Source organism: Opisthocomus hoazin, chromosome 37 (assembly GCF_030867145.1).
Source record: "Opisthocomus hoazin isolate bOpiHoa1 chromosome 37, bOpiHoa1.hap1, whole genome shotgun sequence".
Lineage (NCBI taxonomy): Eukaryota > Metazoa > Chordata > Aves > Opisthocomiformes > Opisthocomidae > Opisthocomus > Opisthocomus hoazin.
This window is the reverse complement of record NC_134450.1, coordinates 1,408,098-1,427,386: the sequence shown is the minus strand read 5'-3', so window position 1 is coordinate 1,427,386 and position 19,289 is coordinate 1,408,098.

Sequence of the window (19,289 nt, the reverse complement as noted above, 5' to 3'; positions counted from 1 at the left end):
CCAGGCTACGTTTGAAGTTTGAGGTGGCAAGACAAGCAAGCAGCCCCATTCTCTGTGCCTCTATGCGAACAGTGCCATGGGCAGATGAGGCTGAGCAACAGCTTTCCAGGCTAGCCCCTTCTGCCTGCCAGCTATCTGCAGACGTTCGCACTTTCGGAGCAGGGCTGCGAAAGGAGCCTGGCTGGGACACCAACTTTCCCAGGCTACGTTTGAAGTTTGAGGTGGCAAGACAAGCAAGCAGCCCCATTCTCTGTGCCTCTGTGCGAGCAGTGCCATGGGCAGATGAGGCTGAGCAACAGCTTTCCAGGCTAGCCCCTTCTGCCTGCCAGCTATCTGCAGACGTTCGCACTTTCGGAGCAGGGCTGCGAAAGGAGCCTGGCTGGGACACCAACTTTCCCAGGCTACGTTTGAAGTTTGAGGTGGCAAGACAAGCAAGCAGCCCCATTCTCTGTGCCTCTATGCGAACAGTGCCATGGGCAGATGAGGCTGAGCAACAGCTTTCCAGGCTAGCCCCTTCTGCCTGCCAGCTATCTGCAGACGTTCGCACTTTCGGAGCAGGGCTGCGAAAGGAGCCTGGCTGGGACACCAACTTTCCCAGGCTACGTTTGAAGTTTGAGGTGGCAAGACAAGCAAGCAGCCCCATTCTCTGTGCCTCTGTGCGAGCAGTGCCATGGGCAGATGAGGCTGAGCAACAGCTTTCCAGGCTAGCCCCTTCTGCCTGCCAGCTATCTGCAGACGTTCGCACTTTCGGAGCAGGGCTGCGAAAGGAGCCTGGCTGGGACACCAACTTTCCCAGGCTACGTTTGAAGTTTGAGGTGGCAAGACAAGCAAGCAGCCCCATTCTCTGTGCCTCTATGCGAACAGTGCCATGGGCAGATGAGGCTGAGCAACAGCTTTCCAGGCTAGCCCCTTCTGCCTGCCAGCTATCTGCAGACGTTCGCACTTTCGGAGCAGGGCTGCGAAAGGAGCCTGGCTGGGACACCAACTTTCCCAGGCTACGTTTGAAGTTTGAGGTGGCAAGACAAGCAAGCAGCCCCATTCTCTGTGCCTCTGTGCGAACAGTGCCATGGGCAAATGAGGCTGAGCAACAGCTTTCCAGGCTAGCCCCTTCTGCCTGCCAGCTATCTGCAGACGTTCGCACTTTCGGAGCAGGGCTGCGAAAGGAGCCTGGCAGGGACACCACCATTCCCAGCATGCGTTTGAAGTTTCAAGTGGCAAGATAAGCAAGCAGCCCCATTCTCTGTGCCTCTATGCGAACAGTGCCATGGGCAGATGAGGCTGAGCAACAGCTTTCCAGGCTAGCCCCTTCTGGCTGCCAGCTATCTGCAGACGTTCGCACTTTCGGAGCAGGGCTGCGAAAGCAGCCTGGCAGGGCCACCAACTTTCCCAGCATGCGTTTGAAGTTTCAAGTGGCAAGATAAGCAAGCAGCCCCATTCTCTGTGCCTCTATGCGAACAGTGCCATGGGCAGATGAGGCTGAGCAACAGCTTTCCAGGCTAGCCCCTTCTGCCTGCCAGCTATCTGCAGACGTTCGCACTTTCGGAGCAGGGCTGCGAAAGGAGCCTGGCTGGGACACCAACTTTTCCAGGCTACGTTTGAAGTTTGAGGTGGCAAGACAAGCAAGCAGCCCCATTCTCTGTGCCTCTATGCGAACAGTGCCATGGGCAGATGAGGCTGAGCAACAGCTTTCCAGGATAGCCCCTTCTGCCTGCCAGCTATCTGCAGACGTTCGCACTTTCGGAGCAGGGCTGCGAAAGGAGCCTGGCTGGGACACCAACTTTCCCAGGCTACGTTTGAAGTTTGAGGTGGCAAGACAAGCAAGCAGCCCCATTCTCTGTGCCTCTGTGCGAACAGTGCCATGGGCAAATGAGGCTGAGCAACAGCTTTCCAGGCTAGCCCCTTCTGCCTGCCAGCTATCTGCAGACGTTCGCACTTTCGGAGCAGGGCTGCGAAAGGAGCCTGGCAGGGACACCACCATTCCCAGCATGCGTTTGAAGTTTCAAGTGGCAAGATAAGCAAGCAGCCCCATTCTCTGTGCCTCTATGCGAACAGTGCCATGGGCAGATGAGGCTGAGCAACAGCTTTCCAGGCTAGCCCCTTCTGCCTGCCAGCTATCTGCAGACGTTCGCACTTTCGGAGCAGGGCTGCGAAAGGAGCCTGGCTGGGACACCAACTTTCCCAGGCTACGTTTGAAGTTTGAGGTGGCAAGACAAGCAAGCAGCCCCATTCTCTGTGCCTCTATGCGAACAGTGCCATGGGCAGATGAGGCTGAGCAACAGCTTTCCACGCTAGCCCCTTCTGGCTGCCATCTGTCTGCAGACGTTCGCACTTTCGGAGCAGGGCTGCGAAAGGAGCCTGGCTGGGACACCAACTTTCCCAGGCTACGTTTGAAGTTTGAGGTGGCAAGACAAGCAAGCAGCCCCATTCTCTGTGCCTCTGTGCGAGCACTGCCATGGGCAGATGAGGCTGAGCAACAGCTTTCCAGGCTAGCCCCTTCTGGCTGCCAGCTATCTGCAGACGTTCGCACTTTCGGAGCAGGGCTGTGATAGGAGCCTGGCAGGGACACCACCATTCCCAGCATGCGTTTGAAGTTTCAAGTGGCAAGATAAGCAAGCAGCCCCATTCTCTGTGCCTCTATGCGAACAGTGCCATGGGCAGATGAGGCTGAGCAACAGCTTTCCAGGCTAGCCCCTTCTGGCTGCCAGCTATCTGCAGACGTTCGCACTTTCGGAGCAGGGCTGCGAAAGGAGCCTGGCAGGGACACCACCATTCCCAGCATGCATTTGAAGTTTCAAGTGGCAAGAGAAGCAAGCAGCCCCATTCTCTGTGCCTCTGTGCGAGCACTGCCATGGGCAGATGAGGCTGAGCAACAGCTTTCCAGGCTAGCCCCTTCTGGCTGCCAGCTATCTGCAGACGTTCGCACTTTCGGAGCAGGGCTGCGAAAGGAGCCTGGCAGGGACACCACCATTCCCAGGCTACGTTTGAAGTTTGAGGTGGCAAGATAAGCAAGCAGCCCCATTCTCTGTGCCTCTATGCGAACAGTGCCATGGGCAGATGAGGCTGAGCAACAGCTTTCCAGGCTAGCCCCTTCTGCCTGCCAGCTATCTGCAGACGTTCGCACTTTCGGAGCAGGGCTGCGAAAGGAGCCTGGCTGGGACACCACCATTCCCAGCATGCATTTGAAGTTTCAAGTGGCAAGAGAAGCAAGCAGCCCCATTCTCTGTGCCTCTATGCGAACAGTGCCATGGGCAGATGAGGCTGAGCAACAGCTTTCCAGGCTAGCCCCTTCTGGCTGCCAGCTATCTGCAGACGTTCGCACTTTCGGAGCAGGGCTGCGAAAGGAGCCTGGCTGGGACACCAACTTTCCCAGGCTACGTTTGAAGTTTGAGGTGGCAAGACAAGCAAGCAGCCCCATTCTCTGTGCCTCTATGCGAACAGTGCCATGGGCAGATGAGGCTGAGCAACAGCTTTCCAGGCTAGCCCCTTCTGCCTGCCAGCTATCTGCAGACGTTCCCACTTTCGGAGCAGGGCTGTGATAGGAGCCTGGCAGGGACACCACCATTCCCAGTATGCGTTTGAAGTTTCAAGTGGCAAGATAAGCAAGCAGCCCCATTCTCTGTGCCTCTATGCGAACAGTGCCATGGGCAGATGAGGCTGAGCAACAGCTTTCCAGGCTAGCCCCTTCTGCCTGCCAGCTATCTGCAGACGTTCGCACTTTCGGAGCAGGGCTGCGAAAGGAGCCTGGCTGGGACACCAACTTTCCCAGGCTACGTTTGAAGTTTGAGGTGGCAAGACAAGCAAGCAGCCCCATTCTCTGTGCCTCTGTGCGAGCAGTGCCATGGGCAGATGAGGCTGAGCAACAGCTTTCCAGGCTAGCCCCTTCTGCCTGCCAGCTATCTGCAGACGTTCGCACTTTCGGAGCAGGGCTGCGAAAGGAGCCTGGCTGGGACACCAACTTTCCCAGGCTACGTTTGAAGTTTGAGGTGGCAAGACAAGCAAGCAGCCCCATTCTCTGTGCCTCTATGCGAACAGTGCCATGGGCAGATGAGGCTGAGCAACAGCTTTCCAGGCTAGCCCCTTCTGCCTGCCAGCTATCTGCAGACGTTCGCACTTTCGGAGCAGGGCTGCGAAAGGAGCCTGGCTGGGACACCAACTTTCCCAGGCTACGTTTGAAGTTTGAGGTGGCAAGACAAGCAAGCAGCCCCATTCTCTGTGCCTCTGTGCGAACAGTGCCATGGGCAAATGAGGCTGAGCAACAGCTTTCCAGACTAGCCCCTTCTGCCTGCCAGCTATCTGCAGATGTTCGCACTTTCGGAGCAGGGCTGCGAAAGGAGCCTGGCAGGGACACCACCATTCCCAGCATGCGTTTGAAGTTTCAAGTGGCAAGATAAGCAAGCAGCCCCATTCTCTGTGCCTCTATGCGAACAGTGCCATGGGCAGATGAGGCTGAGCAACAGCTTTCCAGGCTAGCCCCTTCTGGCTGCCAGCTATCTGCAGACGTTCGCACTTTCGGAGCAGGGCTGCGAAAGGAGCCTGGCTGGGACACCACCATTCCCAGCATGCATTTGAAGTTTCAAGTGGCAAGAGAAGCAAGCAGCCACATTCTCTGTGCCTCTATGCGAACAGTGCCATGGGCAGATGAGGCTGAGCAACAGCTTTCCAGGCTAGCCCCTTCTTTCTGCCAGCTATCTGCAGACGTTCGCACTTTCGGAGCAGGGCTGCGAAAGGAGCCTGGCAGGGCCACCACCATTCCCAGCATGCGTTTGAAGTTTCAAGTGGCAAGATAAGCAAGCAGCCCCATTCTCTGTGCCTCTGTGCGAGCACTGCCATGGGCAGATGAGGCTGAGCAACAGCTTTCCAGGCTAGCCCCTTCTGCCTGCCAGCTATCTGCAGACGTTCCCACTTTCGGAGCAGGGCTGTGATAGGAGCCTGGCAGGGACACCACCATTCCCAGCATGCGTTTGAAGTTTCAAGTGGCAAGATAAGCAAGCAGCCCCATTCTCTGTGCCTCTATGCGAACAGTGCCATGGGCAGATGAGGCTGAGCAACAGCTTTCCAGGCTAGCCCCTTCTGCCTGCCAGCTATCTGCAGACGTTCGCACTTTCGGAGCAGGGCTGCGAAAGGAGCCTGGCTGGGACACCAACTTTCCCAGGCTACGTTTGAAGTTTGAGGTGGCAAGACAAGCAAGCAGCCCCATTCTCTGTGCCTCTGTGCGAGCAGTGCCATGGGCAGATGAGGCTGAGCAACAGCTTTCCAGGCTAGCCCCTTCTGCCTGCCAGCTATCTGCAGACGTTCGCACTTTCGGAGCAGGGCTGCGAAAGGAGCCTGGCTGGGACACCAACTTTCCCAGGCTACGTTTGAAGTTTGAGGTGGCAAGACAAGCAAGCAGCCCCATTCTCTGTGCCTCTATGCGAACAGTGCCATGGGCAGATGAGGCTGAGCAACAGCTTTCCAGGCTAGCCCCTTCTGCCTGCCAGCTATCTGCAGACGTTCGCACTTTCGGAGCAGGGCTGCGAAAGGAGCCTGGCTGGGACACCAACTTTCCCAGGCTACGTTTGAAGTTTGAGGTGGCAAGACAAGCAAGCAGCCCCATTCTCTGTGCCTCTGTGCGAACAGTGCCATGGGCAAATGAGGCTGAGCAACAGCTTTCCAGGCTAGCCCCTTCTGCCTGCCAGCTATCTGCAGACGTTCGCACTTTCGGAGCAGGGCTGCGAAAGGAGCCTGGCAGGGACACCACCATTCCCAGCATGCGTTTGAAGTTTCAAGTGGCAAGATAAGCAAGCAGCCCCATTCTCTGTGCCTCTATGCGAACAGTGCCATGGGCAGATGAGGCTGAGCAACAGCTTTCCAGGCTAGCCCCTTCTGGCTGCCAGCTATCTGCAGACGTTCGCACTTTCGGAGCAGGGCTGCGAAAGCAGCCTGGCAGGGCCACCAACTTTCCCAGCATGCGTTTGAAGTTTCAAGTGGCAAGATAAGCAAGCAGCCCCATTCTCTGTGCCTCTATGCGAACAGTGCCATGGGCAGATGAGGCTGAGCAACAGCTTTCCAGGCTAGCCCCTTCTGGCTGCCAGCTATCTGCAGACGTTCGCACTTTCGGAGCAGGGCTGCGAAAGGAGCCTGGCTGGGACACCAACTTTCCCAGGCTACGTTTGAAGTTTGAGGTGGCAAGACAAGCAAGCAGCCCCATTCTCTGTGCCTCTATGCAAAAAGTGCCATGGGCAGATGAGGCTGAGCAACAGCTTTCCAGGCTAGCCCCTTCTGCCTGCCAGCTATCTGCAGACGTTCGCACTTTCGGAGCAGGGCTGCGAAAGGAGCCTGGCTGGGACACCAACTTTCCCAGCATGCGTTTGAAGTTTCAAGTGGCAAGATAAGCAAGCAGCCCCATTCTCTGTGCCTCTATGCGAACAGTGCCATGGGCAGATGAGGCTGAGCAACAGCTTTCCAGGCTAGCCCCTTCTGGCTGCCAGCTATCTGCAGACGTTCGCACTTTCGGAGCAGGGCTGCGAAAGGAGCCTGGCTGGGACACCAACTTTCCCAGGGTACGTTTGAAGTTTGAGGTGGCAAGACAAGCAAGCAGCCCCATTCTCTGTGCCTCTGTGCGAGCAGTGCCATGGGCAGATGAGGCTGAGCAACAGCTTTCCAGGCTAGCCCCTTCTGCCTGCCAGCTATCTGCAGACGTTCGCACTTTCGGAGCAGGGCTGCGAAAGGAGCCTGGCTGGGACACCAACTTTTCCAGGCTACGTTTGAAGTTTGAGGTGGCAAGACAAGCAAGCAGCCCCATTCTCTGTGCCTCTATGCGAACAGTGCCATGGGCAGATGAGGCTGAGCAACAGCTTTCCAGGCTAGCCCCTTCTGCCTGCCAGCTATCTGCAGACGTTCGCACTTTCGGAGCAGGGCTGCGAAAGGAGCCTGGCTGGGACACCAACTTTCCCAGGCTACGTTTGAAGTTTGAGGTGGCAAGACAAGCAAGCAGCCCCATTCTCTGTGCCTCTGTGCGAACAGTGCCATGGGCAAATGAGGCTGAGCAACAGCTTTCCAGGCTAGCCCCTTCTGCCTGCCAGCTATCTGCAGACGTTCGCACTTTCGGAGCAGGGCTGCGAAAGGAGCCTGGCAGGGACACCACCATTCCCAGCATGCGTTTGAAGTTTCAAGTGGCAAGATAAGCAAGCAGCCCCATTCTCTGTGCCTCTATGCGAACAGTGCCATGGGCAGATGAGGCTGAGCAACAGCTTTCCAGGCTAGCCCCTTCTGCCTGCCAGCTATCTGCAGACGTTCGCACTTTCGGAGCAGGGCTGCGAAAGGAGCCTGGCAGGGACACCACCATTCCCAGCATGCATTTGAAGTTTCAAGTGGCAAGAGAAGCAAGCAGCCCCATTCTCTGTGCCTCTGTGCGAGCACTGCCATGGGCAGATGAGGCTGAGCAACAGCTTTCCAGGCTAGCCCCTTCTGGCTGCCAGCTATCTGCAGACGTTCGCACTTTCGGAGCAGGGCTGCGAAAGGAGCCTGGCAGGGACACCACCATTCCCAGGCTACGTTTGAAGTTTGAGGTGGCAAGATAAGCAAGCAGCCCCATTCTCTGTGCCTCTATGCGAACAGTGCCATGGGCAGATGAGGCTGAGCAACAGCTTTCCAGGCTAGCCCCTTCTGCCTGCCAGCTATCTGCAGACGTTCGCACTTTCGGAGCAGGGCTGCGAAAGGAGCCTGGCTGGGACACCACCATTCCCAGCATGCATTTGAAGTTTCAAGTGGCAAGAGAAGCAAGCAGCCCCATTCTCTGTGCCTCTATGCGAACAGTGCCATGGGCAGATGAGGCTGAGCAACAGCTTTCCAGGCTAGCCCCTTCTGGCTGCCAGCTATCTGCAGACGTTCGCACTTTCGGAGCAGGGCTGCGAAAGGAGCCTGGCTGGGACACCAACTTTCCCAGGCTACGTTTGAAGTTTGAGGTGGCAAGACAAGCAAGCAGCCCCATTCTCTGTGCCTCTATGCGAACAGTGCCATGGGCAGATGAGGCTGAGCAACAGCTTTCCAGGCTAGCCCCTTCTGCCTGCCAGCTATCTGCAGACGTTCCCACTTTCGGAGCAGGGCTGTGATAGGAGCCTGGCAGGGACACCACCATTCCCAGTATGCGTTTGAAGTTTCAAGTGGCAAGATAAGCAAGCAGCCCCATTCTCTGTGCCTCTATGCGAACAGTGCCATGGGCAGATGAGGCTGAGCAACAGCTTTCCAGGCTAGCCCCTTCTGCCTGCCAGCTATCTGCAGACGTTCGCACTTTCGGAGCAGGGCTGCGAAAGGAGCCTGGCTGGGACACCAACTTTCCCAGGCTACGTTTGAAGTTTGAGGTGGCAAGACAAGCAAGCAGCCCCATTCTCTGTGCCTCTGTGCGAGCAGTGCCATGGGCAGATGAGGCTGAGCAACAGCTTTCCAGGCTAGCCCCTTCTGCCTGCCAGCTATCTGCAGACGTTCGCACTTTCGGAGCAGGGCTGCGAAAGGAGCCTGGCTGGGACACCAACTTTCCCAGGCTACGTTTGAAGTTTGAGGTGGCAAGACAAGCAAGCAGCCCCATTCTCTGTGCCTCTATGCGAACAGTGCCATGGGCAGATGAGGCTGAGCAACAGCTTTCCAGGCTAGCCCCTTCTGCCTGCCAGCTATCTGCAGACGTTCGCACTTTCGGAGCAGGGCTGCGAAAGGAGCCTGGCTGGGACACCAACTTTCCCAGGCTACGTTTGAAGTTTGAGGTGGCAAGACAAGCAAGCAGCCCCATTCTCTGTGCCTCTGTGCGAACAGTGCCATGGGCAAATGAGGCTGAGCAACAGCTTTCCAGACTAGCCCCTTCTGCCTGCCAGCTATCTGCAGATGTTCGCACTTTCGGAGCAGGGCTGCGAAAGGAGCCTGGCAGGGACACCACCATTCCCAGCATGCGTTTGAAGTTTCAAGTGGCAAGATAAGCAAGCAGCCCCATTCTCTGTGCCTCTATGCGAACAGTGCCATGGGCAGATGAGGCTGAGCAACAGCTTTCCAGGCTAGCCCCTTCTGGCTGCCAGCTATCTGCAGACGTTCGCACTTTCGGAGCAGGGCTGCGAAAGGAGCCTGGCTGGGACACCACCATTCCCAGCATGCATTTGAAGTTTCAAGTGGCAAGAGAAGCAAGCAGCCCCATTCTCTGTGCCTCTATGCGAACAGTGCCATGGGCAGATGAGGCTGAGCAACAGCTTTCCAGGCTAGCCCCTTCTTTCTGCCAGCTATCTGCAGACGTTCGCACTTTCGGAGCAGGGCTGCGAAAGGAGCCTGGCAGGGCCACCACCATTCCCAGCATGCGTTTGAAGTTTCAAGTGGCAAGATAAGCAAGCAGCCCCATTCTCTGTGCCTCTGTGCGAGCACTGCCATGGGCAGATGAGGCTGAGCAACAGCTTTCCAGGCTAGCCCCTTCTGCCTGCCAGCTATCTGCAGACGTTCCCACTTTCGGAGCAGGGCTGTGATAGGAGCCTGGCAGGGACACCACCATTCCCAGCATGCGTTTGAAGTTTCAAGTGGCAAGATAAGCAAGCAGCCCCATTCTCTGTGCCTCTATGCGAACAGTGCCATGGGCAGATGAGGCTGAGCAACAGCTTTCCAGGCTAGCCCCTTCTGCCTGCCAGCTATCTGCAGACGTTCGCACTTTCGGAGCAGGGCTGCGAAAGGAGCCTGGCTGGGACACCAACTTTCCCAGGCTACGTTTGAAGTTTGAGGTGGCAAGACAAGCAAGCAGCCCCATTCTCTGTGCCTCTGTGCGAGCAGTGCCATGGGCAGATGAGGCTGAGCAACAGCTTTCCAGGCTAGCCCCTTCTGCCTGCCAGCTATCTGCAGACGTTCGCACTTTCGGAGCAGGGCTGCGAAAGGAGCCTGGCAGGGACACCAACTTTCCCAGGCTACGTTTGAAGTTTGAGGTGGCAAGACAAGCAAGCAGCCCCATTCTCTGTGCCTCTATGCGAACAGTGCCATGGGCAGATGAGGCTGAGCAACAGCTTTCCAGGATAGCCCCTTCTGCCTGCCAGCTATCTGCAGACGTTCGCACTTTCGGAGCAGGGCTGCGAAAGGAGCCTGGCTGGGACACCAACTTTCCCAGGCTACGTTTGAAGTTTGAGGTGGCAAGACAAGCAAGCAGCCCCATTCTCTGTGCCTCTGTGCGAACAGTGCCATGGGCAAATGAGGCTGAGCAACAGCTTTCCAGGCTAGCCCCTTCTGCCTGCCAGCTATCTGCAGACGTTCGCACTTTCGGAGCAGGGCTGCGAAAGGAGCCTGGCAGGGCCACCACCATTCCCAGCATGCGTTTGAAGTTTCAAGTGGCAAGATAAGCAAGCAGCCCCATTCTCTGTGCCTCTATGCGAACAGTGCCATGGGCAGATGAGGCTGAGCAACAGCTTTCCAGGCTAGCCCCTTCTGCCTGCCAGCTATCTGCAGACGTTCGCACTTTCGGAGCAGGGCTGTGATAGGAGCCTGGCAGGGACACCACCATTCCCAGCATGCGTTTGAAGTTTCAAGTGGCAAGATAAGCAAGCAGCTCCATTCTCTGTGTCTCTATGCGAACAGTGCCATGGGCAGATGAGGCTGAGGAACAGCTTTCCAGGCTAGCCCCTTCTGCCTGCCAGCTATCTGCAGACGTTCGCACTTTCGGAGCAGGGCTGCGAAAGGAGCCTGGCTGGGACACCGACTTTCCCAGGCTACGTTTGAAGTTTGAGGTGGCAAGACAAGCAAGCAGCCCCATTCTCTGTGCCTCTGTGCGAGCACTGCCATGGGCAGATGAGGCTGAGCAACAGCTTTCCAGGCTAGCCCCTTCTGGCTGCCAGCTATCTGCAGACGTTCGCACTTTCGGAGCAGGGCTGCGAAAGGAGCCTGTCTGGGACACCAACTTTCCCAGGCTACGTTTGAAGTTTGAGGTGGCAAGACAAGCAAGCAGCCCCATTCTCTGTGCCTCTATGCGAACAGTGCCATGGGCAGATGAGGCTGAGCAACAGCTTTCCAGGCTAGCCCCTTCTGCCTGCCAGCTATCTGCAGACGTTCGCACTTTCGGAGCAGGGCTGCGAAAGGAGCCTGGCAGGGACACCACCATTCCCAGCATGCGTTTGAAGTTTCAAGTGGCAAGATAAGCAAGCAGCCCCATTCTCTGTGCCTCTATGCGAACAGTGCCATGGGCAGATGAGGCTGAGCAACAGCTTTCCAGGCTAGCCCCTTCTGCCTGCCAGCTATCTGCAGACGTTCGCACTTTCGGAGCAGGGCTGCGAAATGAGCCTGGCTGGGACACCAACTTTCCCAGGCTACGTTTGAAGTTTGAGGTGGCAAGACAAGCAAGCAGCCCCATTCTCTGTGCCTCTATGCGAACAGTGCCATGGGCAGATGAGGCTGAGCAACAGCTTTCCAGGCTAGCCCCTTCTGCCTGCCAGCTATCTGCAGACGTTCGCACTTAAGGAGTAGGGCTGCGAACGGAGCCTGGCTGGGACACCAACTTTCCCAGGCTACGTTTGAAGTTTGAGGTGGCAAGACAAGCAAGCAGCCCCATTCTCTGTGCCTCTATGCGAACAGTGCCATGGGCAGATGAGGCTGAGCAACAGCTTTCCAGGCTAGCCCCTTCTGCCTGCCAGCTATCTGCAGACGTTCGCACTTTCGGAGCAGGGCTGTGATAGGAGCCTGGCAGGGACACCACCATTCCCAGCATGCGTTTGAAGTTTCAAGTGGCAAGATAAGCAAGCAGCCCCATTCTCTGTGCCTCTATGCGAACAGTGCCATGGGCAGATGAGGCTGAGCAACAGCTTTCCAGGATAGCACCTTCTGGCTGCCAGCTATCTGCAGACGTTCGCACTTTCGGAGCAGGGCTGCGAAAGGAGCCTGGCTGGGACACCAACTTTCCCAGGCTACGTTTGAAGTTTGAGGTGGCAAGACAAGCAAGCAGCCCCAGTCTCTGTGCCTCTATGCGAACAGTGCCATGGGCAGATGAGGCTGAGCAACAGCTTTCCAGGATAGCCCCTTCTGCCTGCCAGCTATCTGCAGACGTTCGCACTTTCGGAGCAGGGCTGCGAAAGGAGCCTGGCAGGGACACCAACTTTCCCAGCATGCGTTTGAAGTTTGAGGTGGCAAGACAAGCAAGCAGCCCCATTCTCTGTGCCTCTATGCGAACAGTGCCATGGGCAGATGAGGCTGAGCAACAGCTTTCCAGGCTAGCCCCTTCTGGCTGCCAGCTATCTGCAGACGTTCGCACTTTCGGAGCAGGGCTGTGATAGGAGCCTGGCAGGGACACCACCATTCCCAGCATGCGTTTGAAGTTTCAAGTGGCAAGATAAGCAAGCAGCCCCATTCTCTGTGCCTCTATGCGAACAGTGCCATGGGCAGATGAGGCTGAGCAACAGCTTTCCAGGCTAGCCCCTTCTGGCTGCCAGCTATCTGCAGACGTTCGCACTTTCGGAGCAGGGCTGCGAAAGGAGCCTGGCAGGGACACCACCATTCCCAGCATGCGTTTGAAGTTTCAAGTGGCAAGAGAAGCAAGCAGCCCCATTCTCTGTGCCTCTGTGCGAGCACTGCCATGGGCAGATGAGGCTGAGCAACAGCTTTCCAGGCTAGCCCCTTCTGGCTGCCAGCTATCTGCAGACGTTCGCACTTTCGGAGCAGGGCTGCGAAAGGAGCCTGGCTGGGACACCAACTTTCCCAGGCTACGTTTGAAGTTTGAGGTGGCAAGACAAGCAAGCAGCCCCATTCTCTGTGCCTCTATGCGAACAGTGCCATGGGCAGATGAGGCTGAGCAACAGCTTTCCAGGCTAGCCCCTTCTGGCTGCCAGCTATCTGCAGACGTTCGCACTTTCGGAGCAGGGCTGTGATAGGAGCCTGGCAGGGACACCACCATTCCCAGCATGCGTTTGAAGTTTCAAGTGGCAAGATAAGCAAGCAGCCCCATTCTCTGTGCCTCTATGCGAACAGTGCCATGGGCAGATGAGGCTGAGCAACAGCTTTCCAGGCTAGCCCCTTCTGGCTGCCAGCTATCTGCAGACGTTCGCACTTTCGGAGCAGGGCTGCGAAAGGAGCCTGGCAGGGACACCACCATTCCCAGCATGCGTTTGAAGTTTCAAGTGGCAAGAGAAGCAAGCAGCCCCATTCTCTGTGCCTCTGTGCGAGCACTGCCATGGGCAGATGAGGCTGAGCAACAGCTTTCCAGGCTAGCCCCTTCTGGCTGCCAGCTATCTGCAGACGTTCGCACTTTCGGAGCAGGGCTGCGAAAGGAGCCTGGCTGGGACACCAACTTTCCCAGGCTACGTTTGAAGTTTGAGGTGGCAAGACAAGCAAGCAGCCCCATTCTCTGTGCCTCTATGCGAACAGTGCCACGGGCAGATGAGGCTGAGCAACAGCTTTCCAGGCTAGCCCCTTCTGCCTGCCAGCTATCTGCAGACGTTCGCACTTTCGGAGCAGGGCTGTGATAGGAGCCTGGCAGGGACACCACCATTCCCAGCATGCGTTTGAAGTTTCAAGTGGCAAGATAAGCAAGCAGCCCCATTCTCTGTGCCTCTATGCGAACAGTGCCATGGGCAGATGAGGCTGAGCAACAGCTTTCCAGGCTAGCACCTTCTGGCTGCCAGCTATCTGCAGACGTTCGCACTTTCGGAGCAGGGCTGCGAAAGGAGCCTGGCAGGGACACCACCATTCCCAGCATGCGTTTGAAGTTTCAAGTGGCAAGATAAGCAAGCAGCCCCATTCTCTGTGCCTCTATGCGAACAGTGCCATGGGCAGATGAGGCTGAGCAACAGCTTTCCAGGATAGCCCCTTCTGCCTGCCAGCTATCTGCAGACGTTCGCACTTTCGGAGCAGGGCTGCGAAAGGAGCCTGGCAGGGACACCAACTTTCCCAGGCTACGTTTGAAGTTTGAGGTGGCAAGACAAGCAAGCAGCCCCATTCTCTGTGCCTCTATGCGAACAGTGCCATGGGCAGATGAGGCTGAGCAACAGCTTTCCAGGCTAGCCCCTTCTGGCTGCCAGCTATCTGCAGACGTTCGCACTTTCGGAGCAGGGCTGTGATAGGAGCCTGGCAGGGACACCACCATTCCCAGCATGCGTTTGAAGTTTCAAGTGGCAAGATAAGCAAGCAGCCCCATTCTCTGTGCCTCTATGCGAACAGTGCCATGGGCAGATGAGGCTGAGCAACAGCTTTCCAGGCTAGCCCCTTCTGGCTGCCAGCTATCTGCAGACGTTCGCACTTTCGGAGCAGGGCTGCGAAAGGAGCCTGGCAGGGACACCACCATTCCCAGCATGCGTTTGAAGTTTCAAGTGGCAAGAGAAGCAAGCAGCCCCATTCTCTGTGCCTCTGTGCGAGCACTGCCATGGGCAGATGAGGCTGAGCAACAGCTTTCCAGGCTAGCCCCTTCTGCCTGCCAGCTATCTGCAGACGTTCGCACTTTCGGAGCAGGGCTGCGAAAGGAGCCTGGCTGGGACACCAACTTTCCCAGGCTACGTTTGAAGTTTGAGGTGGCAAGACAAGCAAGCAGCCCCATTCTCTGTGCCTCTATGCGAACAGTGCCATGGGCAGATGAGGCTGAGCAACAGCTTTCCAGGATAGCCCCTTCTGCCTGCCAGCTATCTGCAGACGTTCGCACTTTCGGAGCAGGGCTGTGATAGGAGCCTGGCAGGGACACCACCATTCCCAGCATGCGTTTGAAGTTTCAAGTGGCAAGATAAGCAAGCAGCTCCATTCTCTGTGTCTCTATGCGAACAGTGCCATGGGCAGATGAGGCTGAGGAACAGCTTTCCAGGCTAGCCCCTTCTGCCTGCCAGCTATCTGCAGACGTTCGCACTTTCGGAGCAGGGCTGCGAAAGGAGCCTGGCAGGGACACCGACTTTCCCAGGCTACGTTTGAAGTTTGAGGTGGCAAGACAAGCAAGCAGCCCCATTCTCTGTGCCTCTGTGCGAGCACTGCCATGGGCAGATGAGGCTGAGCAACAGCTTTCCAGGCTAGCCCCTTCTGGCTGCCAGCTATCTGCAGACGTTCGCACTTTCGGAGCAGGGCTGCGAAAGGAGCCTGGCTGGGACACCAACTTTCCCAGGCTACGTTTGAAGTTTGAGGTGGCAAGACAAGCAAGCAGCCCCATTCTCTGTGCCTTTATGCGAACAGTGCCATGGGCAGATGAGGCTGAGCAACAGCTTTCCAGGCTAGCCCCTTCTGCCTGCCAGCTATCTGCAGACGTTCGCACTTTCGGAGCAGGGCTGCGAAAGGAGCCTGGCAGGGACACCACCATTCCCAGCATGCGTTTGAAGTTTCAAGTGGCAAGATAAGCAAGCAGCCCCATTCTCTGTGCCTCTATGCGAACAGTGCCATGGGCAGATGAGGCTGAGCAACAGCTTTCCAGGCTAGCCCCTTCTGCCTGCCAGCTATCTGCAGACGTTCGCACTTTCGGAGCAGGGCTGCGAAAGGAGCCTGGCTGGGACACCAACTTTCCCAGGCTACGTTTGAAGTTTGAGGTGGCAAGACAAGCAAGCAGCCCCATTCTCTGTGCCTCTGTTCGAGCACTGCCATGGGCAGATGAGGCTGAGCAACAGCTTTCCAGGCTAGCCCCTTCTGCCTGCCAGCTATCTGCAGACGTTCGCACTTTCGGAGCAGGGCTGCGAAAGGAGCCTGGCAGGGACACCACCATTCCCAGCATGCGTTTGAAGTTTCAAGTGGCAAGATAAGCAAGCAGCCCCATTCTCTGTGCCTCTATGCGAACAGTGCCATGGGCAGATGAGGCTGAGCAACAGCTTTCCAGGATAGCCCCTTCTGCCTGCCAGCTATCTGCAGACGTTCGCACTTTCGGAGCAGGGCTGCGAAAGGAGCCTGGCTGGGACACCAACTTTCCCAGGCTACGTTTGAAGTTTGAGGTGGCAAGACAAGCAAGCAGCCCCATTCTCTGTGCCTCTATGCGAACAGTGCCATGGGCAGATGAGGCTGAGCAACAGCTTTCCAGGATAGCCCCTTCTGCCTGCCAGCTATCTGCAGACGTTCGCACTTAAGGAGTAGGGCTGCGAACGGAGCCTGGCTGGGACACCAACTTTCCCAGGCTACGTTTGAAGTTTGAGGTGGCAAGACAAGCAAGCAGCCCCATTCTCTGTGCCTCTATGCGAACAGTGCCATGGGCAGATGAGGCTGAGCAACAGCTTTCCAGGCTAGCCCCTTCTGCCTGCCAGCTATCTGCAGACGTTCGCACTTTCGGAGCAGGGCTGTGATAGGAGCCTGGCAGGGACACCACCATTCCCAGCATGCGTTTGAAGTTTCAAGTGGCAAGATAAGCAAGCAGCCCCATTCTCTGTGCCTCTATGCGAACAGTGCCATGGGCAGATGAGGCTGAGCAACAGCTTTCCAGGCTAGCCCCTTCTGCCTGCCAGCTATCTGCAGACGTTCGCACTTTCGGAGCAGGGCTGCGAAAGGAGCCTGGCAGGGACACCACCATTCCCAGCATGCGTTTGAAGTTTCAAGTGGCAAGATAAGCAAGCAGCCCCATTCTCTGTGCCTCTATGCGAACAGTGCCATGGGCAGATGAGGCTGAGCAACAGCTTTCCAGGATAGCCCCTTCTGCCTGCCAGCTATCTGCAGACGTTCGCACTTTCGGAGCAGGGCTGCGAAAGGAGCCTGGCAGGGACACCAACTTTCCCAGGCTACGTTTGAAGTTTGAGGTGGCAAGACAAGCAAGCAGCCCCATTCTCTGTGCCTCTATGCGAACAGTGCCATGGGCAGATGAGGCTGAGCAACAGCTTTCCAGGCTAGCCCCTTCTGCCTGCCAGCTATCTGCAGACGTTCGCACTTTCGGAGTAGGGCTGCGAACGGAGCCTGGCTGGGACACCAACTTTCCCAGGCTACGTTTGAAGTTTGAGGTGGCAAGACAAGCAAGCAGCCCCATTCTCTGTGCCTCTATGCGAACAGTGCCATGGGCAGATGAGGCTGAGCAACAGCTTTCCAGGCTAGCCCCTTCTGCCTGCCAGCTATCTGCAGACGTTCGCACTTTCGGAGCAGGGCTGCGAAAGGAGCCTGGCAGGGACACCACCATTCCCAGCATACGTTTGAAGTTTCAAGTGGCAAGATAAGCAAGCAGCCCCATTCTCTGTGCCTCTATGCGAACAGTGCCATGGGCAGATGAGGCTGAGCAACAGCTTTCCAGGCTAGCCCCTTCTGCCTGCCAGCTATCTGCAGACGTTCGCACTTTCGGAGCAGGGCTGCGAAAGGAGCCTGGCTGGGACACCAACTTTCCCAGGCTACGTTTGAAGTTTGAGGTGGCAAGACAAGCAAGCAGCCCCATTCTCTGTGCCTCTATGCGAACAGTGCCATGGGCAGATGAGGCTGAGCAACAGCTTTCCAGGATAGCCCCTTCTGCCTGCCAGCTATCTGCAGACGTTCGCACTTTCGGAGCAGGGCTGCGAAAGGAGCCTGGCTGGGACACCAACTTTCCCAGGCTACGTTTGAAGTTTGAGGTGGCAAGACAAGCAAGCAGCCCCATTCTCTGTGCCTCTATGCGAACAGTGCCATGGGCAGATGAGGCTGAGCAACAGCTTTCCAGGCTAGCCCCTTCTGCCTGCCAGCTATCTGCAGACGTTCGCACTTTCGGAGCAGGGCTGTGATAGGAGCCTGGCAGGGACACCACCATTCCCAGCATGCGTTTGAAATTTCAAGAGGCAAGATAAGCAAGCAGCCCCATTTTCTGTGCCTCTATGCGAACAGTGCCATGGGCAGATGAGGCTGAGCAACAGCTTTCCAGGCTAGCCCCTTCTGGCTGCCAGCTATCTGCAGACGTTCGCACTTTCGGAGCAGGGCTGCGAAAGGAGCCTGGCAGGGACACCACCATTCCCAGCATGCGTTTGAATTTTCAAGTGGCAAGAGAAGCAAGCAGCCCCATTCTCTGTGCCTCTGTGCGAGCACTGCCATGGGCAGATGAGGCTGAGCAACAGCTTTCCAGGCTAGCCCCTTCTGCCTGCCAGCTATCTGCAGACGTTCGCACTTTCGGAGCAGGGCTGCGAAAGGAGCCTGGCTGGGACACCAACTTTCCCAGGCTACGTTTGAAGTTTGAGGTGGCAAGACAAGCAAGCAGCCCCATTCTCTGTGCCTCTATGCGAACAGTGCCATGGGCAGATGAGGCTGAGCAACAGCTTTCCAGGCTAGCCCCTTCTGCCTGCCAGCTATCTGCAGACGTTCGCACTTTCGGACCAGGGCTGCGAAAGGAGCCTGGCTGGGACACCAACTTTCCCAGGCTACGTTTGAAGTTTGAGGTGGCAAGACAAGCAAGCAGCCCCATTCTCTGTGCCTCTGTGCGAGCACTGCCATGAGCAGATGAGGCTGAGCAACAGCTTTCCAGGCTAGCCCCTTCTGCCTGCCAGCTATCTGCAGACGTTCGCATTTTCGGAGCTGGGCTGTGATAGGAGCCTGGCTGGGACACCACCATTCCCAGCATGCGTTTGAAGTTTCAAGAGGCAAGATAAGCAAGCAGCCCCATTTTCTGTGCCTCTATGCGAACAGTGCCATGGGCAGATGAGGCTGAGCAACAGCTTTCCAGGCTAGCCCCTTCTGGCTGCCAGCTATCTGCAGACGTTCGCACTTTCGGAGCAGGGCTGCGAAAGGAGCCTGGCAGGGACACCACCATTCCCAGCATGCGTTTGAATTTTCAAGTGGCAAGAGAAGCAAGCAGCCCCATTCTCTGTGCCTCTGTGCGAGCACTGCCATGGGCAGATGAGGCTGAGCAACAGCTTTCCAGGCTAGCCCCTTCTGGCTGCCAGCTATCTGCAGACGTTCGCACTTTCGGAGCAGGGCTGCGAAAGGAGCCTGGCTGGGACACCAACTTTCCCAGGCTACGTTTGAAGTTTGAGGTGGCAAGACAAGCAAGCAGCCCCATTCTCTGTGCCTCTATGCGAACAGTGCCATGGGCAGATGAGGCTGAGCAACAGCTTTCCAGGCTAGCCCCTTCTGCCTGCCAGCTATCTGCAGACGTTCGCACTTTCGGAGCAGGGCTGCGAAAGGAGCCTGGCTGGGACACCAACTTTCCCAGCCTACGTTTGAAGTTTGAGGTGGCAAGACAAGCAAGCAGCCCCATTCTCTGTGCCTCTGTGCGAGCACTGCCATGAGCAGATGAGGCTGAGCAACAGCTTTCCAGGCTAGCCCCTTCTGCCTGCCAGCTATCTGCAGACGTTCGCATTTTCGGAGCTGGGCTGTGATAGGAGCCTGGCTGGGACACCACCATTCCCAGCATGCGTTTGAAGTTTCAAGTGGCAAGATAAGCAAGCAGCCCCATTCTCTGTGCCTCTGTGCGAGCACTGCCATGGGCA